Genomic DNA, 14,956 nt, shown 5'->3' with positions numbered 1-14,956 from the left:
CCAACCCAGAGTTCTTCTCCACCCATTGTCCTGTCCCTACAAAAACGCCCACCCTTGCTCTGGAAACTGCTCTGATGCTGGATGTAAAGTCTACATCACTTCCATTGAGACCTCATCATCTCCTGCCTGGTCAAGCTGGGGGCTCTGCTTGTCTCCTGCCCTCTGGACGCACACCCCTGCCAGCCACCATCACCATCTGGGACCCGCAATCAGTGCAAACTCCAGGGAGTGGTGGGATCTCTCTCTCTCTCTGCGTAGCCTCCTGGCCCTGCTTTAAGGAATCAGTTATAGGGTTTTCTAGCCCAAACATCTGTAATCAGTTTGTTTACAATTGTAACTGTTAATAGATATTCACTGCCCAGAAATAAATAACTCGCACTGTTGAACTGGTTGCTTCTCTCTCTTTTTCTTCCTCTCTGGCTCACTCGTTCTCAGGGGCGTTGCTTTGGCTTCCCCATTCACTCTGCCACGTGGCTCCTGGTAGCTAAGCTAAAAGCTCCGTGTGGTGCTCAGAACTCCTGTGGGGTTTGCCCCTCAAGTGGGTCACTCGGAGGCGATCGTGCTGTGAGAGTGGGGATGGGGGAGGGGGTGCTGAACAAGGTGGCATATGAGGGTGAGAGCTCGGAGCGCTGTTTAACCCAGCCAGGGTGTCCAAGGGCACATAAAGGCCCAGTTTGGCACCACTGTGTAACCAGCCACTGAGTGCAGGGCCATCGAGGGGGTCAGCCTGTAAGTGCTGATTGACCAGTCCTCTCTCACAAGCTCTAGCAGAGAGAGAGAGAGAGAGAGAGAGAGAGAGAGTGTGTGTGTGTGTGTGTGTGAGTGTGCGCGCGCGCGTGTGTGTGTGTGTGTGCGTGTGTGTGTCGGGCAGGATAGCTCCACTGGGAGGGAATTGGCAGAAGGGAGAAGTGAAGCCCCTTGTGAACGTTGGTGACACCGGCAGCTGGTTACTTCTGGCAGCGGCAGTGCCCCACCCCTGCTCCCAACCCTGCCACCGAGGTACTGGGAAACCGTTATGCTGCACTCGATACAGGAGACAAGGAATCGCCCCGTACAGCAGAGGAGAAGCCTCGTGCCCCCAAGGCGGGGAGGTCGGCTGCCACCACTGCGAGGAGCAAACATAGAGTGGTGGTTGGGGATTCTCTGCTGAGGGGGACAGAGGCGCCCACCTGTCGCCTGACATTCCATCTCAGGAGCTACGCTGCCTGCCGGGGCCCCTATCCCGGACGTTACAGAGGTGTTGTCGAGGATTATCCGGCCCTCTGACGACTGCCCCCTGCTACTTATCCGCGTGGGCACCAACGATCCTGTGAGGTGTGACGCTGAGCAGCTCAAGAGTCACTACAGGGCTCTGGGAGTGCGGGTGAAGGAGTTTGGGGCACAGGTGGTATTTTCTTCAATCCTTCCTGTCACAGGTAGGGGCCCAGGCAGAGACAGGTGCACCCGGGAGGTGAATGCCTGGCTGCGTGAATGGTGTCGCCAGGAGGGCTTTGAATTGCTTGAGCAGGGGATGCTACTCCAGGAAGGCCTGCTAGGCACAGATGGCGCCCACCTTTCGAGGAGAGGGAAGACCCAGTTTGGACAGAGACTGGCTAGCCGAGCGAGCAGAGCTTTAAACTAGGTTCAATGGGGACAGGGGAGCAAAGCCCACAGGTAAGTGGAGAACATGGAGACCTGGGCGCTGGCTTGGAAGTGGGAGGGAGCGCGGGCTATGATGGCGAGGCAGGAGGAAGAAGGTGGGGGTCTCCTGCGGTTGGCGAGTTAAGGCTGATGGAACAGATCGCTTCAGGGCAGGTGTGGCGTTTTCTCCCAGCCAGGACCTGCTCTGGGGAGCTGCAGCCTGCGGATGAGAGACGCTCTCTGCCGCGCTGCTCCTGGCTCCAGAGCTGGGTAGCAGGGCCAGTCCTGGAGCCGGGGCTCCCGCTGTAGCTCTGCCCTGACCCCGAGCTGGCTCGGCTGCCCTGCGCTGCCCCCGCTCCAGCTCCCAGCATTGCCCTCTGCCCGGCACAGGCACCTCCTCTCCCCTTAGCGCTGCCCTGCTCGGCCCCAGCGCACTCGGAGGACAGGCCCCAGGGCTGCTAACTCCCTCGTTGGCCTCCTGCCCCGTCACTCAGAGGTATCTGCATCGCCCCATTGGCCATGAGGACTCATCTCAGGAGGCGGAGTTCTCTTCAGCCCTCCCCCTTTGTCCTGAGCTTCAGCGCGGGGCCAGCAAGCGCCGTCGGTTTATCTCCACGCAGGCGCCAGGAGCGGCGGGGACGGGCCGGCAGCTGCAGAGACATCCCGGTTACACTGCAAACCTCCTGCCTTGTACCCAGGGACCCAGCGCTCTGCCGGTGCCGGCCCTGGCATCGCCCGTCGGGGGCTGGCTCGGTCACGCTGCAGAGCCGGCCCCTGCAACGAGCACGCTGCCCACGCCTGCTCGTGGGGACTCTGACCTGCCCGGGCCTGGTTTGCCTGGCCCATCAGTCCCAGCCGCCTCTCAGCCAGGCCCTCAGCCCAGCCGCTGGAGCGAGCGCCCGGACCGCAGGAGCCGCCCCACGGGTGTGGGGGGCTGGCTTGGCAGGACGCCCTCGGGGCGGTGGTGCTGAGCGAGCCCCTGGCTCTCCGGCTCTGAGCCCGGCCCGCCCTGTGCAGTCTGAGTCACAGAAAAGGGAAACAGCAACGAAAGGTCCTGTGGCACCTTATAGACTAACAGAAAAGTTTTGAGCATGAGCTCTCGTGAGCACAGACTCACTTCATCAGATGCTCACGAAAGCTCATGCTCAAAACTTTTCTGTTAGTCTATAAGGTGCCACAGGGCCCTTCGTTGCTGTTACAGATCCAGACTAACACGGCCACCCCTCCGATACAGGAAAGGGAAAGCGAAAGCAAAAGCAAAAGCAAAAGCTCCTGGCTGCCCTCCCAGCCCCCTTCCACCCCAGCCTCCCACTGCCCCCGCACTGCCCCACCCATCCTTCCTGCTCTCTGTCCTGCGCCTCCCTGCCCTTCCCCTCCCCCCCACCTCCTCTTCTGCTCATTAAATCTCCCCTTCATTGCTGTGGCTGTGAGGATTAAAAGCACCGCAGGGTGTGGGCGGCTGGCAGTGCTGTACGTCGCAAGTTGAGCAAGAAGCGTGAGAAAGAGTAAGAGGAAGTTTCTCAGAAGAGCCCAGCCTGCTTTGGAAGGGACAGACAGGCCTCAGGGTGTCGGCAAATCACTGTGGTGCAGCTTCAGAGGAGCGATCAGCCCTTCTCCAACGGAGGCAGGAGTTTGAGAAAAAGTTAAATTGGAGCCTCTGTCAGACACAGGGAGCAGCGGAGGAAACGCGCTGTTATCAGGAGCAAGTGGCCGGCAGCCTGGGCTCGCTGGACAGGTGGACATCAGACCACAGTCAGCTGGTGGAGAGAGTCGGGGGCTGGAAAGTGTTTGCAGTGAGCTGGGGACAGGTACACTGTGCAGCAGTGACGCGGTGCCCACCCGAGAGAGCTGCTTGGAGGACCAGCAAGCGCACAGGGCAGAGGAGACACAGGCGGCGAGAGAGACAGGGGCCGAGTTAGAGGAGGGGGAAGAATCCGTTGCTGTTGATGAGGTGATGCTGATAGAAGAGGAGTAACTGGTGGGTCCCTGCGAGGAGGAAGGTGGGAGGGTTAGTTCAGGCTCAGGCAATACCTGTGGGAGCGAAGCTGGAGCGTGGGTCTCAGGAGCCGCGGGGAGAGCTGCAGAAGGAAGTCGGTGCAGCCAGTCTCAGTGGTCTTCAGAAAGCGATAGGACGTCCCAGAGCGAGGGAGGTGGAGTCCAGTGCTGTGTGAGAGGAGGTAACGGGTGGGGAAAGGAAGAGAGGAGTGAGGGGAAGGGGGAGGAGACAGCCCTGCCGCTGGCGGTGACCTCCCCAATTGACACTGTGGCTGTGCAGGGACTGGAGGAGCCTGTGTCACAGGTGACACAAGTAACTGGTGCCTGGGAGGTGGCAATTTCAAGGTTACAGCAGAGAGACAACAGCCACCGACGCCCGTCCTGTGTCTCCATTGAACGTTACACCACCACAGTGACCAGAGATCCGGTCCCTTCGAGTGAGTTTCTCTTGGCATCGTCAGCATTGCCTATGTCCCTGAGCATTGTCCGCCCCTTCTTCACCCCCTGGCTATGTGCTGGGATCACCAGGTGTCCCTGTGGCGCAAGCAGCAGCACCAAGTGTTGAGGAATGTCCCGGGTCAGTGTGGAGATGCTCTAAGGGTGGGATGTGGAGTTTTACACAAAGTTCTGCTCCTTGCCCAGGAGTATTTACGAGGCAAAGCTCTGCTATCGCTGACGATAAACATACTGACCTGGGCAGAAGAGCCTAATGGCCACCTTGGGAAAATCTAAGCCTTGGCACTATGAAGTCAGATCCCGGTTCGCGGAGGAGGACTCCAGATTCTGTTTTGGATTGTCCAGCAGTAATTCCTACAGAAATTCAGACCCTAGACTTGGTAGCTGAGTGCGATTGGCTGCACTGCAATCCCAGGGTGTGCACAACAGCACAGGGGTTTGGCCCACCCAGGGACCGTTGGGTTAAATCCTACAGCTCACAGTAAATCACACACGGTGGAGAACCTCGTCTCCTGAGGGTAGGGTGGGAGAGAAATCTCTGAGAGAAACCATCGCCCAACTGGGACGCAGCCAGTGCCAAGGGCAAGCTGGAGGGCCCATCTCATCCAGCTTAAAGCAAAAACTTCATGAGTCCCCCACCAGTGCCATTCGCGGTTAAGGGCAGCCGGGCACAGGTACGTCAACGAGGACACAGATGAATTCCAATGTGTTAACTTGCTGGTCAGTAACACTCTTCCCATGAGCAGTGGGAAAGCCCCAGGCATTTTAAAACCTTGTCGATACTTAACGGACGAGCAACACGCTGCGGTCGATCTTCTGCAGTTCCATTTTGCTACGTGTGTTACGAGGTGGCAAAACTGACCCGTCTTGGCTCAGCCGTCGACCCCGGCACTCCGGGCTCTCATGCGGAGTGAGGGAGGGTGACGTGAGCCTGAAGCGCCCTGGACGCTACGGGCAACGAGAGTCTTTCTAACTTCACTGAGACCTGTATTGGCACAAAGGTCCGTGACTGCACGTCCCTCGTGCACCGTTCCAAAGGCTCCAGGCCGTCCTGCCCCCCGGGCTGGGACTCTTGGCTCTTCCCCCTGCAGCTATTTGCTTCTGGGCAGCCCCAGTAGAAGTGACCATGAAGGGCTCTGAGTCCTCATTCCAATACCCTTTAGCCAAAGGTACCTTCCCTGGAGGCCTCCTGGCACTGGGCCCTCTGCTCAGGCCCCTCCTTCCTCTCCCCAGCTACTCATAAGGCCCTGCAATAGTGTCCCCTGGGGCGCAGGCAGAATGCACTCGCCCATCGCTGAAGATCAGCCTTGGATCCCCACCAGCAAGGCTCTGGCTCAGCCTCCAGCCCAGCTCAGGCTGCTGCTTCCCCCTTAACTCTGCCCTCTTCAACCTGAGATGGCTCCAGCTCACAAAACCATCCGCCCAAAGGCTCCTGGCTCTTTCATTGCTCTGCCTGCCCTGTCAGTCAGGCTAACTTGGGGCATTGGCCTCTCCCCATTGGCCCTGGTGACTGTCAGTCTCAGGATCCTACTTTCTCTTCTGTCCTTCCCCTTTCTTTTGGGAGATGACCAGCCAAAAACCTCACTACGTTTCATTGGTTGGCCACTGGCACGTGTGCTGGATGCTGGACTGATTCCCTGGACTCTTTCCCGGGGCCTCAGACCTCCCCAGGGATATACTGGGTAGAGCTGAGGAAGGGAGAGTTGCTGACACCCACTCCTCAAAAAATTCCTCCTGCAGCTGGACCCCCCTCCCCACTTCAGATTCCACACGGAGGGGCTGCTCACCACCCCTCGCCCCGGTCATCCCTGCCAGGCTCACGGCTGTGGCCAGCCACAGAACAGCAAACGAGGGGTCAGGACAGAAGTGCCCCATCTAGTTATCATGGTCTGAAGTTGCAGAGGGAGAGGTGTAGGTTGGACATTAGGAGAAACTCCTTTCCCAGGAGGGTGGGGAAGCCCTGGAATGCGTTGCCTGGAGAGGTGGTGGATTCTCCATCCCTGGAGGTTTTTAAGTCCCGGCTGGACGAGGTCCTGGCTGGGATGACTTAGTTGGGATTGGTCCTGCTTGAAGCAGGGGGCTGGACTCGATGACCTCCTGAGGTCCCTTCCAGCCCTGGGATTCTGTCATTCCGTGGAGACCGGGGGGAATTTTCCACACCATCAAGTTTGCCCTTATGGTTTATTTTGAAGTATTTTTCCCTCCCTGTGCAGTGTTATGTGCGGCTGTACCCCAGTTTCCCCACCCCACAGGTGGCTGCATCATAGGCCCAGGTGCTGGGCAACTGTTCCCCAGCTCTAGAAAGACTGAATCTTTGCTGAGGGTTCCTGTCTCCGCTCTAGGAAGGCTCATTTCTGAGAAGAGGCAGCGGTTTCGGTATCACATGCAGCAGAAGATGTCATATGCAGAAGTTCTTGAGGAAGCTTTATCTCTCCCAGGGCCCTGCCCAAGTTGCTCCAGGCCAGGACAGTGACAATGCCTGGCCCTTTGAGTGATCTTTATACCCTGTGCGTGTCTGACCCCACCAAAGGCCCAGTGGGTAGGGCTGGGAAATGAAGAGTGAGGGGCTCGCAGGGCCCTGCTGACCCAGAGCTCCTTAGGGTCACCTCGAGTTTCTCCATGGCAAGGGGGAAGGTGAAACAAAAGATTCCAGCCCTCGGAGAAAACCTGCTTACGCAATGGGAAGCTCTCAGCCCTTTGTCGTCAGCTGCCCCTTGAAACTGTGGGGCTGTAGCCAGACATGAACCCCCATTTGGCCTTTCCCTCTTCGCTTCCCCCCGCACTGGGAGAGGCAGAGAGAGAGACAGAGAGGGAGACAGGCGGCCTTTGATGCCCTGGGAACGCAGCTGTGCTGTCTCACCAGACTCTCTACCATACACAGAAACCAGCCAGTGGATGGGCTCGCTAATGGCCGCCCTTCTGGCTGATCTCGGTGATTGACACGCCTGATCATCGCCCCAGGAAAAGGAGGAACCTCCACCCAGCACCTCCAAAGGTGCCCAATTGTCCACAGTTCGCAGGTGCGAATTGAGCCTTGCACCTTCCCTGGGAAACCTGGGGTTCAAACACTCTCCTCCCCGACTGGCCACTTGAGACCAGGAAGAAGCCTACATGACCAAAGGGGTATAAGAGGGGTTTGGCAGCCCACCCCATTTGAGCTCCAATCACCTACAGCAGCTGGCCAGGTCCGGTATTGACTCCCGAGACTGGGGACGCCTGGTTCGTATCTGCTTCTTCCCGAGGAATTGAGAGAAAGATTCTGGTCACACCAGATTGTGATGGAGTGGGGGGAGTTCCTGTGTGAGTCAGGCTGGATGTCTGAGGCAAGCAGCAGCTCCCAGTGGCTAAGGACGACCCTGGGGCTACAACTGGCAGGTGACACCTCTGCTTGAACAAAGAGCAGGGAGGAGCTGAGCTGAGTTTTTGAATCGGGGGCGGCAGTTAGAGGCTAGGAAGAGGGAGAGCTGGAAGGCAGCCAGCCTGAGGAGGGGGAAAGCTACACCCCAGAGGGGCACCCCTTGGGGTCGTCTCCCCAGGACGGGTTGGAAGAACTGTCTCTGGCTGCTGTACTGTCGCTTCTGTGAGAAACTGGGCTTCTGTTGCCTAATAAACCTTCTGTTGTACCTGCTGAGTGAGAGTCACTCCTGCCAGGGGACGGGGTGCAGTGCCGGGGGACCCCTGAACCCCATCACACAGATCTATGAGGCGGGGTAAGAATTACACCTGTATTACACTTCTTTCCTATAGGAATTGAGGGAAAAGACTCTGGTTCCACCAGGTGTAAGAGGCAGGAGTGAAAATCACACCTGCAATGTGCCTTTCTTGTGTACACGTTAATTGTATTACTTTAAGCTGGCTAGTTTGTCTAAAACTTTTCTTAAGTTAAGTTGTGTTGTTTCCCCTTTAAAAACCGCAGGTACTAACTGTTTTTGGCTAGTATCGGAGGGGTAGCCGTGTTAGTCTGGATCTGTAGCAGCAACGAAGGGTCCTGTGGCACCTTATAGACTAACAGAAAAGTTTCGAGCATGAGCTTTCGTGAGTTAACTCACTTCTTCAGATGCTGGTCTTCTTCAGCATCTGAAGAAGTGAGTTAACTCACGAAAGCTCATGCTCAAAACTTTTCTGTTAGTCTATAAGGTGCCACAGGACCCTTCATTGCTGTTTTTGGCTATAAACTGCTAAAATCCATTAGCCTGTCAATCAAACCGTGGGAAGCCCTTATCTTGTCTTTAAAAGGCGCTTACCATGGCCATTACCTTTTGCATAAAGCCTCAGAAAATCATTATCCAGCCTGCCAAGCCACAGTAGGTCCTTACCTTACTTGGCAAGCTGCGGGCAGCAATTACCTTTCATTGGACGCTAGCAACCACAAGAAAATCATTATCCTGTCACTCAAACTGGGCGGCCAGCTTGGTTTCATTCATAAAATTGGGCGGTCAGTTTAAAACCCCGTTTTACTCGCAGCAGCCGCTTCTGTTGTAAAATCGCTGCCAGCGGTTTTCCTATTTACTGCTGCTAAAGTTATAACAAACTCAGATTTCTGTGTACTTCCTTTAATTACCTGTGAGTTAAATTGTTTCTATCTTTGTGTAACTAAAGGAGTAATTGTTAAAGCCTCTAAAAAGTGTATTTTCCTCTTGCTGCTGTACCCGAACTAAACGCGAACAAAAGAACCCAGCCTGCCCTGGCTGCTTAGAGTAGCTACCGGTGCATCATCGCACCCTTTGCCCCACCGGACCTTTAACTGGCACCTGGGCATCGGCTCACAGGGGCCCACCCTAAGAGCCCCTGCAGATTGTTCTACCTGTTCTTTAATTCTCCCCAGCCGGGGACCCCACACCCCCTGGGGGGCCGGTTGGGAGCCAGACACCTCGAGAGTGAGACCCCCCCACGCAGTGGGGCCCGAGAGTCCTAAACCCTTGGCAGTCTGAGCTTCACACGTGACCTGTGTAACTGCCTTGGGAGCCCAGATCCTGCAAAGGTGTGTGCACCCCTGGCATGCCCAGGGATGTCCAGCTCAGGCCAGAGCCTAGCTCAGCGCTCTCTGCTCAGCCTGTCTGTGCACCGCTACGCCCAGGGTTCTCCCTGCTGGCAGGAAAGTGCGGCCGAGAGCCCCGCTCCCCGCACAGCTCAGGGCCAGGCTGGGCGGGGTGTGTCAGAGAACGTTTTCCAGCCAGGAGCAGGAATTCTGTTGTGCGCGGAGGGAAAGAAACTCCCCCAAACTGCTCCCTTTTACCGCTGCTTTCTGAAAGAGAGAGCAGTGGGAGCGCACAGACCCCTGCCTGCCCCTCCTCTTCCACACGTAGGCCGTTCTTATGTGTATGGTGCCCTAGCCTTCAGAACAAGGCCAGGAGATGGATGGCAGGAGATAAAATCACTTGATCATTGTCTTCTGTTCTCCTTCTCTGGGGCACCTGGCATTGGCCACCGTCAGCAGATGGGATGCTGGGCTGGATGGACCTTTGGTCTGACCCAGTATGGCCGTTCTTCTTATGTTCTTATAAAACCCAGCAGGCCAGGCTCCCAGCCCCCCTGAGAGGCCCACCCCCTCCCAGCGCTGGGAGAGAACCCAGGAGTCCGGGCTCCCAGCCTCCCATGACAGCCCCCACCCCCTCCCAGCGCTGGGAGAGAACCCAGGAGTCCGGGCTCCCAGAGCCCCTGCTCTACCCTCCAACACCCAGTGGGGCATCTCCAGCCCTGCAGCTGGGGCAGGGTAGGGAGTTGCTCCAGGCCCTGCCTCCCCGCCCGAGGCATGGCCCTGTCAGGACAGTTAAACCCTCCCCCGAAGGCAGGAGAGTAGGTGAGGGGAGAATTCGCCAACTGACCCATCACCAGTGACCCCCAGCTTGGGGGCAGAGCCATGGTGTCATCCCAGGGGAGCCGGTTTTTCACATCCTTGAATGACACTGTGATACCCAGTGCGGAGCAGAGCCGATCTCTAGCCTGCCCTGAGAGCAAACAGGCCCTTCCCACACAGGGGCATGCGGGGGAAACTGAGGCACCCTACCCCCTACAGACCCTAGAAATAGCATGAAGCATTCCCTGTTTGTCACACCTGGTCAATGGAGTCAGAGCCATGCCTGGCACACCTGGGACCCAGAGCCTGGTCAGGAGGGGTCTGTGCAGCGCCCAACTCGAGGGGTGGTGCCGACACTCTGCCGTCCCATAGCTCGGGCGGAGCCCCAGAGCCCCTGGGAGGTGTGGGCAGCGGCCACCGGGCCCTTGCGGAAGGTGGCACTGGGCCATCGGCTGCTGCAGGGCAGGGGGCAGCGGCTGTCAGGCGGAGACAGAGTTTGCAGAGCAGATTGATTTACTGATGGGTACGTCAGGGGATCGAAGCGGCTGTAAGGCCCCTGCCTGTCTGCTTCCGGTCACCCCCGGGGGCACTGCAGAGCTGCAGGAAGGGTTAGATGTGACCCTCCACCTTCTGCATCCGCTTAGCGCCCCGCACGCCCGTCGGCCAGCTGCCCCTAGCCACGGCCGTACGCCAGCGACTTCTCCAGACAGCTGGGTGGTGGGGCTGGCGCCCTGCACTCTGCAGCTCGGGCACAGCAGCGGGTTCTGGTGCCATGCTGGCTGGTGGGGAATCTGTGTGTCGGGGGGGGGTTGGCATGGCTGGGAGCCCCTCGGGGCAGCTCACAGGGCTGCCAGCAGGAGCCCAGCCAGGAGCAGCACAGCAGGCGAGAAGGCCGAGGGTTGGCACCGCTGATGGCTCTTTTGGTGCAGCTGACGCAGGCTGAGACCTGGCTGCACACCCTGGGCCGGCCGAATAAGCGCAGTTATCCCCCCCGCTGACAATCCCCGTCAAGCCAAAGCTGCCGTTCCCCGGACAGACCACAGGCCCCCCGGAGCCACCCGAGCGGGGAGAGGGATGTTGGGGTCAGAGAGCTCAGCCCCTTTGCCTCCCTTCAGACGAAGAGGCTCCTGGTTTTCTTCTACCCAGTGTGGGTGTAAAACCCAGCAGTGCTGGCTCCCAGCCCCTGCTCTAATCCGAGACCCCACTGCTCCATCTGCGGCACAGGAATTCCACGCTTTGCTAATCTGACTGTAGCAGCAGGGGTATATTCCCAACCCCCTGACCAGGATGGGGATGAAGACGGGACTTTTACAGGGACCAGAGAAGAACTAGGTAAGTTCATGGAGGACGGATCGTCAATGGCTGTTGGCCAGGCTGGACAGGGAGGTGTCCCCAGCCTCTGTCTGCCAGAAGCTGGGAAGGGACAATGAAATGGATCACTGGATGATCCCCTGTTCAGTTCACTCCCTCTGGGGCACCTGGCACTGGCCACTGCCAGCAGACGGGACATGGGGCCAGATGGACCTTTGGTCTGATCCTGTCCGGCCGTTCTTATGTTCCACTCCCCTCTGAGAACTGGTGACAAACCCCATTTACCTCTCATGCGGCACCTTGCGCTAGCAGTGGGGCAGAATTCCCACCCTTCCTAGAGCTGTTTTCTCTGGTATTAAGCTCAGATGAATTTTTACCCTCTCAGTTCAGCAGGACCAGAGTTCAGAGAGTTTCTCCAGTCCTGCAGTGACACATGTGATCTCCCAAAATGCACTTCTGCCAGGAGAGCCACTTTCTTCACCAGGGAGGTGCAGGGGAAGATCAAATTAAAGCCTTACCCACAGGAGCCTGTTTGAGAGCACGGAAGGAAGGGCCAATATCTGCAAACAGAACAATGGGCTGGATAATTTCAAGCTGCCTCAGCATTGTCCTCCTAAGGCTAGAAGCTCAACTCGCCGGGCAGGCGTGTCCTGGAGGTGAGAGCCTGGCTGCAGTGCTGGTGTTGCAAGCAGGGCTTTGGCTTTCTCAATCATGGAATGCTGTTCCAGGAAGGACGGCTAAGCAGAGATGGGGTCCACCTACCAAAGAAGGGGGACAAAGTATTTGGATGCAAACTGGCTAACCCACTAAGGAGGGCTTTAAACTAGTTTCAATGGGGCAGGCTACCAAAGCCCACAGGTAAGTGAAAACGATGGACTGTCTCCCACAACATTCTTGCCTGTAAGTTAAGGCAGTATGGATTGGATAAATGGACTGTAAGGTGGATAAAAAGCTGGCTCGGTGGTCAGGCCCAACAGGTGGTGATCAACGGTTCCGTTTCTGATTGGTGTTCGGGTTCAAGTGGAGTGTCACAAGGATCAGTTCTTGGGCCGGTATTTTTCAACATCTTTATCAATGGGGATGGATTGCGCTCTCAGAAAATGTGCAGATGACACTAAGTTAGGGGGAGAGGTAGATAAGTTGATGGGTAGGGACAGGGTCTGGAGTGACCTAAACTAATTGGAGGATTGGGCCAAAAGAAATCTGATGCAGTTCAACAAGGAGAAGTGCAGAGTCCTGCACTTGGGAATGGAAGAATCCCAGGCACTGCTGCCGTCTGGGGCCAGCTGGCTAAGTAGCAGTGCAGCAGAAAAGGACCTGGGGATTCCAGTGGATGAGAAGCTGGATGTGAGTAAACAGTGAGCCCTTGTAGCCAAGAAGGCTAACGGCATATTGGGGTGCATTAGGAGAACCATTTCCAGCAGATCTAGAGAAGTTATTATTCCCCTCGATTCGGCACTGGTGAGACCACATCTGGAGTATTGCGTCCAGTTCTGGGCTGCACAGTACAGGAAGGATGTTGATGCATTGGAGAGGGTTCAGCAAATGGCAACCAAAACAATTAGTGGGCTGCAGCACATGACCCATGAGGAGAGGCTGAGGGATCTGGGCTTGTTTAGTTTGCAGAAGAGAAGACTGAGGGGTGATTTAATAGCAGCCTTCAGCTTCCTGCAGGGGCGCTCTAAAGAGCATGGAGAGAAACTGTTCTCGGTGGCGTCAGGTGGCAGAACAAGGAGCAATGGTCTGAAGCTGAAGAGGGGGAGGTGTAGATTGGATATTAGGAAAAACTCCTTCCCCAGGAGGGCGGTGAAGCACTGGAACGTGTTGCCTAGAGAGGTGGTGGATTATCCATCCGTGGAGGTTTTTAAGTCCTGGCCTGACAATGCCCTGGCTGGGAAGATTTAGTTGGGGTTGATCCTGCTTTAGGCAGGTGCCTGGACACGATGACCTTCTGAGGTCCCTTCCAGCCCTAGAATTCTATGATTCTATTGTTTCTGAGACTTTGACCAGTAACTCGGTGTCCAGCCCCTCAACTCTTCCCTGCTCTGAATCTCTGACCCCAGCTCTGTCACGCAAACCTCCGTTTGGTTTTACTGTTGCCAAGTCGAAGTGCCCGAGCGCTCCCTGGTTCTCCAGCCACCATGAACTCTGCTTAGAATGCGAAGTTCCCCCATTGCTTTCAGTTTCCACCGTGCATAACAGGAAACCCAGTGAAAAGCGGAACCATCACAGCCTTGAGCTCACTGTGGGGACGGCGCCAGACGGTGCGACCGTCCCGAGTGAACGTGGGAACGGGACGGGACTCGACCAGGGGCAGATACCAGAGGGCTGTGGGAGCAGGTCCTCTCTCCGCGGAGATGGGCCAAAGGACGTGTAATGAGTCAGCCTGTAGAGCAGAGCACATTGGGCGACCTCTGCAGGCCGTGCCGGACGGAGTGGTCAGGAAGGGCTCAGCTACGCTGCAGCCTGACACCGAAGTAACGTGCCCACACGTGGGATCCGGTTCGAAACGGCCCTCGGCGATTCCCACGGAGCGGCCACGCGGGTCGGGTGCTGAACCAGATTTAAGGCCACCCGGAAGCCGGGCTAGCCGGGCCTCAGGCCAGCATTTGCGTCCCGTGGCTGCTGCCTGAGGCTCGTTGAGGCTGGTGCTGAGAGGGAGCCCCCAGACAGCCGCTCCTCAGGTTTCCCAGCTGGCTTGCCTGGCTCGCTGAGGGACGGCAGAGCACTCACTCCGCGCGCTCTGGTTGCCCTGTCCCAGGGCACCCCAGCGCTCCCTGCCGCGGAGACGGAGCTGGCCCCCGCCTGGTCTCCACCTCCTGCTGCTCCTGTGTTGGGCAGTGGAACACTTGCTCCAGGCTGACTCCCATGTCCCGCAGCCACCCCACGCCACGCCCCTGGGGCAGACCCTACTCCGGAGCTGCGGGAGCTGATCCACCAGCGGCCGGCTGCCCCCCGGGGACTGGAGCCCCTGCCACAGCGCGTCTCAGGGTGAAGAAGGCCACCTCCCTCAAGCCCTGCGAGTGGCTCGCCCCATCTCCACTGTCACAGGACATGCGCCTGAGCCCCACCAGCCCCCCACGGAAGCAGGTCACCGCGGCACTCTGGGAACCGAGTGAAACAGCTTCCTGGGTGGTGGGAACCGCTGGGAGCACCTGGGGAAGCCAGTGGCGTCCCACTCTCTGGATGATGGGACTGGGGACCGGAGGGGTGCGAGGTGCCAAGGCCTTGCTTGGTGGGAACAGACACGTCCCAGGTGAGAGGGGACCAGAGGAGCAGAGGGGACGGCTCCAGCCTGGTCGCCAGCTTCCCCTTTTCCCACACAGGCGCCGTGGGGCCAGCCCAGGAACCGCAGTGCGGGTTGTGGGCCGAGGCCCGTGTGAGGGAATCTCAAGGGTCTAACAAGAGCACTGTGGACTTGCTGTAACCCTTTCATTGCTGGTAGAATTCCTCCTCATTAACTCGCCAGGCAGGCTCGGGTCATATACTCCGGTTTGGGCTTTTTCACCGACAGCAAACACCTCTCAGCTGTGCTGGGAGCCACCCCAGATCCAGAAGGACTGGTTAACACAAGAACAGTCACACTGGGTCAGACCAAAGGTCCATCAGCCCAGTGTCCTGTCTGCCCACAGGGGCCAACGCCAGGAGCGCGAGGGCGACTAAGCAGAACAGGTAACCATCAAGCAACCTCTGTCCTGCCAGCCATCTCCAGGTTCTGACACACAGAGGCGAGGGCCACCATTCCTACCCCTCCTGGCTGGTAGCCATGGATGGACC

This window comes from Carettochelys insculpta, chromosome 6 (genome assembly GCF_033958435.1).
Source record: "Carettochelys insculpta isolate YL-2023 chromosome 6, ASM3395843v1, whole genome shotgun sequence".
Classification (NCBI taxonomy): domain Eukaryota; kingdom Metazoa; phylum Chordata; order Testudines; family Carettochelyidae; genus Carettochelys; species Carettochelys insculpta.
This window is presented reverse-complemented; position numbering follows the sequence as displayed.